A 10,909-nucleotide genomic window follows, 5' to 3' on the forward strand; every position below is an offset into this window, starting at 1 on the left:
ACGGAAGATTAAATCATCGGTTCTTATAAGTATAAAATTTATGTTCACAATCTAAGATGAAAATTGGACAAAGCCATCGGTATGATTGTAGCACAAGATTAATATAATGTATCTTCATTATGGGAACGATATTTAAATCTTCTTGTCCTAGTACATTTTGTATGTATTGAACGGACCAAGTAGAGATAAGTGTTTTTGTCTTGAATATATAAAACAAATTCTCTAGTTCATTAAATGTACTTATACTCTTAATCTTGATATAATTATTATGATCAATGTGATTTGTTCATTATTTTGATTTATTAAAAGGTACGACTCAATTGCGGGTCTATGTATTCCTGGTAAATTGGATAATGGCAAATTACATTTGTGAAATAATAATTAGTTGATAGAATCCATGTCTCGACTTTGAGATTAATGATACCCCTTTATGGATGCTTATAAGTCTCATGTGAAAACCCTGCAGGTGGATTTTGTATCCGTCACATGATATAAGTTAAGCGGAAATATAAAGGATTCAATTAGTCAATGAATGAAATTGTCGATAATTTAATTTAATTGATTGGTATATGTAATCTTAACATGGGGAGTTAAATAATATTTAATGAAAGATTTCAAATTGAACTGAGGAGTGCAGTTATGAATTTTTAGTGGAATAATTCGTAATTTATTATGGTAGGATTAATTCAGACAGATATTTCGAATTAATTCCATAATAGGAAGCCTCGTTAATTAAATTTTGTGGTCCTCAATTCGAATAATAAAGAATTAAATGGAATATTATTTCTTGGTGGAAAATAAAGACCCAACAGGTTTTGGAAAAGGTGAAAACCCTTAAACCTGTAGTTATAAAATAGGGGTCTTATTCCATAAGGAGGCTAAGGGTTTTAGAAGTTTCTACACTTTTTCCATAGAAATTCGCCCACACGAATTTCAAAAATTCGGTATTATTTGAAACTTACGCAAAGAAAAAGATCGTAGAATCGAAGGAAGACGATCTCGTGGATGGTGTGTGTTCGTGGTTGCAGATTCGATTCTTGGAAGCGGTCACGCTTCAAGAGATAAGTATCAATTTTACGTTTGATTAATATCTTGATTATGTATTGTCTATATTACATGCAAGTTTAATCCTGGCTATTTGCTTCCGCTGCGTATGCCTATAATCCATCAAATAGAACCAAGAGATGTCCCAAGAAGTGCAAAAGAGACGAAGACGAAGGGGAAGCTGAAAGTGAAAAGCCACTCTAGTACAATTGAGTGCCACGTAGTGATAGTGGCTATCGGTTGGACACGTACATGCAGCAACAAAACCTAACTGGAATGGCAACAATGCCCTCAAAATAAATTTTAATGATGGAAAATAGGCAGGTAGCATAAAGCAGGCATATAGAATTTTAAACACTTGCAGTAAAAATGGAAAGGAAATTGTACTCGATCCAACTACAGCAGCAAAGGGATTACACATTGATATTGCCTTCAACAGAACAAAACCTAATTAGGTGAAAAAGATATCCCAACAAAAACATATCCTCAAGAGAAGAAAATATATTCAACGATTATGGAGCTTTTATCCGTTTGGAGAGAAGCAGAATGAAACAGAAACAAATTGAAAATCATATTGTAAACTTTAATATATTGATTCATTTTGTTTAGATGGCTAAGCAAATGCTTAAATAAAGGCAAAGAATGAACAACTGGAGGAAAATTCATATGGCTTTTACATGTAACAGCAAAGTGACACTTCACTCCCAATATCGAAGTTATAAAGAGAGCATAAATAATATTGATTTATATATCGTGAAACAGTGGATGTGACTGTCAAGAATAGAGGCCATGACATCTCGGTGAGAACTCAAGTCATACACTCTCATAATTCATTTTCTCTTCACAAAATTCCCTTCAATCCCCCGCTTAGTTGACATGAATAGTTAAGGGGAAAACATTTTGAAAGTTATGAACCAAACCAGTGAGCTGAAAATTTTCTTTGTTGGTTTAAAACAACTGTATATAAAACCAAAACACAACACTGCCAAAATTCTTGTTTTTAGAAAAGAAAACCCCAGAAAGTGTAACTTGAAATTTCTTGTTTAAAAACAAGAAACGTTGGGCCAAACAAAACAAAAACTTGTTTAGGGAATAAATTTTGTCTTTAATTAAAATTTCTTTTGCACTAAAGGAATCCAATCACCGTTACCCATAGAAGATATCCAATCATTAACCAACCTTTAGTTTAAAACTAACAAAGATTTGGAATTTTATATAAACATCCTTCGTTACAGTGTCATAGCTTCTTTAACAATTATTATTCTTTTCAATAGAAAATATGCAAGAATTTACAGCAAGGGAGCGACACCAAACATGAGGGATAGCAATGACAGAAATGGTTAACAAGAATTGGAAAACAGTCCAAAAACTCTGTTAAAAAACAGAAAAATTCCTCCCTAAAATACACGCAGAATTTGCCAACAGAACTTTGGGAAAACACTCATTGACACACAAAAAAAATGTATATTAAGTACTCGTCTAATGATTTAACAAGACCATGCGCTGATACCATTTGTTGAAAAACATAATTAACAACACGAGATCGCAAGTAAATCAATAGACGATGATGAAGAATAATTATCGGAACACTAACCTTGTTCCATTACAAGAGTTGATTGAGAAAACTTGATTGAAGAAATGAGTCTTCTAAGTCTGGAATAGTTCTTGATACTTTGTCTTTTCAGAGATGGGAAGTAAAAGAAAGCGAACATATTATGACTTTAGGGACCACCCCTTTTAAAGGTTACATTGGTGTCTTTTTAAATGAAAAGGTGTCTTTTCATAAAACCTTTTCATAAAGTATATGTCCATCAAACATACAATAAAGAAAAGAATATTTGATACATCTTAGACCTTTATAATAATATTTTAGTAGATCATAAAATGGGTTCCTTTAATGACAGCATATCTACATAAAATATATTAATATGTGAGTCCATAAATAGAAAATTACTAACATGTATTAGTAATATATAGATTATTTACGAGTAAATGTATGTATTATTTTATGCAGAGACTAGTTATGCATTTTTTACTTATTCATGTAGTATTAGTTAGTTCATCTTCTATACTGCATAAGATAATACTTCATAGATTCGTCATAACTTATGCATGTATTAGTTGTACGAGTTTCTGAATTGCAAATCAAACATCGTATTAGGTAGGTTTAATTTTATATATAACAAAAGAATGCTACCAAATATAATAGTATTAATTATGCAGGATTTAATGTACCTGAATAACTTAGCGTCTAAACTAGCTATCAAATGACCCTTATTGAAAAAGGGATCAGGATCAGCCAAGGCTTTTATGAATTAAATATTAGGGTAGTGGCCAATGATCGAATTGTTCATTGTTTTTCTTCGATAAATTTTCAACCAGTGATGGTTTCTAAGACCCATTTGTGTCTTCTTCATCGGAATCTTCAGTGTCCTTTTTGGCGTTTTTTTGAAGTTAGAGGGATTCAAAAGAACAAATATAACACGAGGTCGCTAAAAGTTTCAAAATGTACAATACAGTCCTCGTGTTTTCCTAGTTTTATTTGTCAGTCCGTCTCACTCTCATATTATCTACTCCCTCCGTCCCAATTTATGTGATACATTTTTCTTTTTAGTCTGTATTAAAAAGAATGATACATTTCTATATTTAGTAATAATTTAACTTAAAATTTCCCCTTTTCCGCTTAATGAAATGATTTACAACCACACAAATATATAGGCTTGTTTTATGGAGGGAGTAAGTGCTTTCTTAAAGTCATTTTAGAAACGGAAAATGGTCAAATATACCGTTGTACTATTAGAAATGGTTTAAATATAGACTTCATTATACTTTCGGTCCAAATATACATTCTTGTTATACTTTTGATCTAAATATACCCCTCCCACTATAATTTGACACAAATTTACACCTTAATTTTAAGGGAGGTACACGTGTGCTCCAAATAAAATGACTCACTCCTAGAGCCCGTTTGGATTGGCTTATAAGTTGCTTATAATATGTTTATTTTTTTGAGTGTTTGGTTTTGAGAGGAGTAAGTCATTTTGTCTTAAAATAAGCTCAAAAAAATAATTGGGTCGGTTGACTTAGCTTATCTAAAGTAGCTTATAAACTTTCGAAAATAGCTTATAAGCCACAAAATTAAGTTGGCTACCCAAATTTTATTTTTTAGCTTATAAGCTGCTTAAAATAAGCCCATCCAAACAGGCTCCTAATTCTAAATAGCCGATTCTTTTAGAAACCCACTCATTTTGTCCTCAATAATAATTATTCTTGAAAACTATAACATGAGTAAATATTTAATGAAGAATATAGTCACACTAATTAGTTTGGGATTGAGACCCATTTTACGTAGTTGAAATGGGTTTGTATAGAAAAAGAAAATTGAGTTTCTTGTCACATTTCAATAAACATACAAATCTTGACAAACACTAGAGTATTAAGAGCCCGTTTGGTTTAGCTGATTTAAAGTAGCTGATAAGCATTAAGTGTTGATAAGCAATTTTAAGTGTTAAAGTATCGATTTAATAAATAAGCAGTTACATGTTTGGATAAAAGCGCTGAAACTGATAATAAGCCGTTGAAGTGTTTGACAAAAAAGAGCTGATAAGCATATTTTTATGTTAAAATGACTTAAATATCCTTAAAGTTATTTACACTAATAACGACGTGATTTTTACAAGAATTTAAATTTTATTTAATTCAAATACAAAATTATGTCTCATTTATTTTTAATACAAAATTTATTAGATAAATTATGTTTATAAATATAAATTATTTTATGTTAAGCAAAATTTAATCAGAAGCTATAATATAACAATTTTCTTTTGTCGCTAATTAAACTAACACATCAATATTCTCATCAATCGGAACACGAGTTTCCATCCAAATGCTAAAGGGTTGCATGTTTTCTATTTTGTTTTTGTTTTTTTAATTTACATATTTTATGTTTATCGATAATATTATTTTTTTCTTCCAGTTTATTTAGCTCTTGAAATCAATAACAAATATATATAGATAAGTAGGAGAGGGTTCCATACTTTACAAAACACACAAATCAACAATATAGATGTCAAGTTGAAGAAGGGTTCCATGCTTGGTGTAGAATTTGAAGAACTAATAGTGCGTTATTCTGGCATAACGCAGTATTTTATTGCGCTATACTGCCAGGCACTGACATAACGCGGTTAATTCATGCGTTATGCAACACTCCGTACTTAATTTGATTTGACGTAACACTGCAAGATACACTAATTGCATGCATGCGCTGGTTGAATATTGATACACTAATTGCATGCATGCGTTGGTTGAATATTCAAACTTCAAATCTTATTAATACAGATTTCGAATGAGAGAAAAAATTCTAAGTTTCATCCAGCTTTTGCATTTTGTATTCCTCTTAAATTAGTCAAAAAATGGAAGATGTTTCAAAAATTAGAGTTTCTTTATTCTGGGACGGACAAATTATATTCGAGGAAAATAATTTGCGCTATGATTCTCCCCCAAAATACCATGTTAAGTTTTCACTTGACTTAAAATTCTCAAAACTACTCCAAGCCTTGTATAATAGACTACAAGTTAGTAGGAGTGATTTTGATTTAAATATAATTGGAAGATATCCAATGTCATTACGCCGCAAGGTGTAACTAGTTATGGACTAGTGGTACATTCAAGACGATGGTTCTTTGACAGATTTTTTGAAGGCGCCTTATGATTATAGGGAATGCATAACTTTAAACGTCCTTGAAATGTACATAGAAAAGGTCCCCATTAATCGACTTGAATTCATGGCTAGGGCTCCTCGGGAAGCCCAAAATAGACGTCTAGAATTCAGGCCGAAGTCACTCAAGCGGAACCTACTTATGAATACAGTACCCTGACATGAGTACTTATGAAGGCATTTTGACAAGCTAAATGCATCTGGATAGTTTAAGTCAGCAATTTGATGGGCAGTGGTAAATATTTATTTTTTACATTATTATTATTGTGTAGTGGCACTTGAATGCTACTAATGATGTCGATTATATTATTTAGGGGTTATACACCTGATATGGATCATATCGGACAGTCCTCAGTCTATCCAACTACTCAAAACGATGGTCCTTCCTCAAGTTTCGGTGCAGTTGATTACTATCGGTACGTCTATTTTTTTAACATCAATAGTATTATTTGATGTGTAGTAGTTAAAATACTCTACTTTCTTATGTAGGGAGAATGTGGTGTTTGCACCAAATTATAGGCAAAGACCTGCTATGGATGGTCTGGATTATCCGAATTATATAGTGACATCATCGAGCGATAGTTAGGAAATACCAAATGCGAAGGAAAGTGACGATGAAGAAAGTGAGGATGAGGTTGAGGTTGGAACGAATCCTCAATATCAAGTAGAACTGTTGCAAGACATGATGAACAATCCGGCACACCAGGAGGAACTGAATTCACAACAACCATTTGAACAGCAAGAGTCTACCCCGGTTCAGCCGCAAAGCCAATTTCAACAGCAAGAGTCGACCCCTATTCAGTGGCATTCCGATGAGATCCCCTATCTTGATCATCTTCAAGATTGCCCAGATGCCTTTGTCTTTACTAGGGATAATGATCATATTCGGCGAAGTTTGTGGAAAGAGCTAGTGGATCTTTTAATACACAAGGCTCGTATTGAAAAAGGCATGATTTTCAACTCGAAAAAATCATTGCAAAGGGCTGTTAAGATTTATTGCATCCAGGGGATGAGGGAGTTTAAAGTTGACGATCCACACAAAAACTTTGGCGATTGGTCTGCAAGCGAAAATATCAAGGCTGCGAATGGATGCTCCGTGGTAAGGAAACTGCTGAAAAAATGTGGACTATTTCAAAGTTCTACACAAAGCACACTTGTGATATGGGTGACCTCCCAGATGATCATTGCAATCTAGATACCAATATGATTGCTCGTGTGTTAGTTGGCGAAATTGGAAAAAACCCAAGGTATCCCCTTCGCCTAAGTTTATTTTATTTTTGATGTTAATATGATGTTCTTCATTGCTATATGCTGATATTTCAACTTATTCAGGTTCCCTATCAAAGATTGTATTACAACCGTCCTGAAATTATATAGCAAAACTGTTAGTAAGAGGAAGGCGTATCTTGGACGTAGGCGTGCACATGAGATAGTCTACGGCAATTGGGAGGGCTCTTTCAAGAAGTTGTCGAGATACATGGCGGCTCTACAACACTTTAATCATGGTACTACTGTTATTGAATGGAAGCTCAAATCGAAGCCTGGTGTGCCCGGTGAGTTTGTGTTTTGGGCATTCAAACCATGCATGGATGTTTTTCTCATTGTCGTCCTGTAATATCAATAGATGGAACACATGTGTACGGGGTATACGACATAAAGCTGTTAATTGCAGTTGGAATGGATGCAAATGGAGCTATATTCCCTCTAGCTTTTGCAATTGCAGCTAATGAAAACATTAGTACGTGGGGTATTTTTTTGGACTACTTAAGGCAACACGTTATTAAGGATCGCATGGGAATATGTGTGATCTCAGACAGAAATGCTAGCATATTGCACAATATGTTTAATTTGCGAGCGTGGCAGCCACCTTTTGCCTACCATCGTTATTGTTTAAGGCACTTGAAGGCAAACTTCCATAAGGCCTATCGAAGAACAAAGACTTTGCAATTGGATGTGGGCGGCTGCAATAGAGCATCAGGAGAAGAAGTTTCACCTATAGATGTAGATTATTAGGCGGGCGAATGAGGAAGCCTTCCACTGGTTGAATGCAATTGATAAAGACAAATGGACATTACATCAGGATGAAGGTAGGCGATGGGGTATGCTGACAACAAATAGCTCTGAGTCATTCAATGGCTTGTTGAAATCTGCACGGGGACTACCCGTCACCGCAATGGTAAGAATGACTTTTAAGCAGGTTGTGGAGCGGTTCGTCAATAGATCAAAAGAGGCCAAAGCATTTGCGGCAGAAGGTCTAAGATGGATGCCAAAACCATCAAAAGTGTTCGAGTACCACAAATTTAAGGCTCAACAACATGACCGGATGGAGTACAACTATGCAGAGCGCATATTTGAACTCACAACAAGTGTGCACCAAGGTAAAGGAGGTAACGTCCACACAATTTGTGAGATTCCAAGAACATGCACATGTGGCAAGTGGCAATCATATCACATGCCATGTTCCCATGCCTTCAAGTGTTTTATCGCAATGGGAAAGAACGCCTCCCGTACATGGCCGAGGAATATACGGTTGAAAATTATGCAAAAACGTATGCTGGAAGGTTCTACCCACTTGGTAGTGAGAGTTATTGGCCACCGAATCCATTTTCAATGGTTACAAATAAAGCATTTATCCGTAAATTCAAAAAGAAAGCATACTCCCGTATTCATAATGAAATGGATGTTCCACTAGGGAGATACACTCGAAAATGCTCATTTTGCAATTATGTTGGTCATGATAAGCGCAATTGTCCCTTACGGCATGGTGGTCAAACTACATCTCGCGGTGGAAGTACCTCTCGTGGTGGAGGAAACTTTCGTGGTGGTGGCAGATCTAGTGGTGGTAGCACATCTCGCAGTGGTGGCGGAAGATCAACTCAAGGGCATTAATTGATGAATGTTTTTTAAGTTTTTTTCTTTCTTTGATGATTGTATTTTAAAAAGTTTGAGTTTGTATTAATGAACAAGTTTAAGTATTTTCATATTGTTATGAATAATGCAATTTAATTATTTTGAGATTGGTATGAATGATGCAATTTTGACTAAAACATAGTACACTTAAATCTAAACCCTAAATCATAAAGAATTTAAAGCTAATGACACCAAGCCTTCAAACAAAAATGGAGTTCGAGCACTTTTCAACCATTAAAACGGCAATCCGAAGATTTACTTATCCTTGATGTATTGAGCCTACCTTATTAATCGCACAAAAATAAGTAGGGTTCTATATAAAATATTGAAATTTTGGGGTCGCGAAGCATGATTAATCTATGGTCAAAGTACGTTAAAAAGTGTATTGAAAGAGGGGTTACCAAAAAGGGAAAAAAAAAAAGGGACCCTTTAGCGCAAAGATTTTACTGCGCTAAAGCACTTAACGGTGCTGTCACAGTTAATTGCTTTAGCGCAGTAATTTACTGCGCTAAAGGTAGTTTTGTAACTTTTTTTTTTTTTTTGGGTTGGGGTATTTTGGTTCAAAAACACTTTATTGGGGTCATTTTGGTTCCAGACTCTTTATGTTCTCACCAAATGAAATTTATTTACATTGTAAAGTTAGGTTAGAACTTCTCTGTCATAGTGTCGTATATGTGTGTCGTTCAATATCAAAGTTTCACGGCATGACATCTCGCATCACAACAACATCGGTGACACAAATCTTCACACAATATGTTTTTTATCTTTTCCTTCTTCCGATAATAATAAATGCAATTAGAGACCAAGTACACAAAACATAGAGCTTTACTTCAAGATAAAGCAGCTTACAAAATAAGGAAAAAGAAACAAAGGAATATTACCAAATCGCAACTATCACGCTCGAAGTCGGATTTTGACAACAATCTCACTCAAATGATACAAAGAGCGTAGTGAACTCAGGCATTCGTTCCTTTCCCTACCTCCTCGTAGAATGTGTAATGCTAGGATCCAATCATATACTTCTTCTTGTCCATTATTCAAAACTGTCTCCTATGTCGATTACACAAAGACCTGAATACTATTGAACGCCAAGTAACACAAACAAATGTAGCTCGTAGACAATCTACGGAGATTTGGATCCCAAAATTCTTCATTAACCAAAGCATTAACCAGAAAACTTTTTTTAAAACTTTTTAAAGTACATACAAACCGACTCGAGCACGTTTAGTCACTTAAAAAGTACAATTATCAAAACCAGATTCTTAAAAGAAAAAGAAGAGAACTTAGAACATATAATCAGCAATGCATAATGCTGTCCAAAATATTGTATGGAAGACCACATCTCTTCCTTAAAAACTAAAAGCCTGACATTTTCCTTCTTCTTTTTTTCTTGGAAGATTGGTCCCCAAATCAAATACCGGTTTCTCTTGTAGATCACATTATTAGTTCAAATGATTTTTTATTTGGTGGGTGTGTGTTTGTTCTTTCTTCCGCATCGATCACAGTCCATCTAACACTGTTATTTCAACCTTTTGCCAAGAAAAAGAATAAGAATTTTATAACAATAAGAAAAAATAGATTGAGAATAGGCAAAGAGAAAGAAAGCAGAAAGAAGGATAAAACCCAACCATTCCAGACATGCTAATAATACCTGCAATTATCAAAAGTTTTTTATCACTTTTCAAAATTGTTTCCCCTGTACAAAGAGAGAACACAGAATGACAATTAGAAATTTTAGTTTAGTAAACAGTAGGAAAAGGCTACAAAGATAATAAACTTTCACTTTATCAAATTAAGGGACAGAGAAGAAACTAGTACTCTACCATTGGAAGTATAGACCATTGCAGAGGAATTCTTGTCAGTGGTTTCAATCGGGAGAGAGATGATTGTGGGAGAAGACTTCTCGTTTCTTCTGGCAATTAATTAGGTTTTTTTTTTCTTTTTCCAATAGTGACTTTTGGAGGCCTTTGTAAAACATAGGGCTGGGCATAAATTATCGAAAACCGAATTACCGAACTGAACCGAGAATTTCGGTAATTCGGTATTCTTCGGTATTCGGTAATTCGGTATTCGGTATTCGATACGGTATTCGGGAATAAAATTTCAAAATTATGGTATTCGGGTTCGGGATCGGTAAGAGACATTAGTACCGTTCGGTATTCGGTAATTTCCCGAATACCGAATTATTCACTCTAATGTGTTTACTATATTTTTGTACTTCTGGTTGTGACCTTGTGT

This window comes from Lycium ferocissimum, chromosome 4, assembly GCF_029784015.1.
Source record: "Lycium ferocissimum isolate CSIRO_LF1 chromosome 4, AGI_CSIRO_Lferr_CH_V1, whole genome shotgun sequence".
Lineage (NCBI taxonomy): Eukaryota > Viridiplantae > Streptophyta > Magnoliopsida > Solanales > Solanaceae > Lycium > Lycium ferocissimum.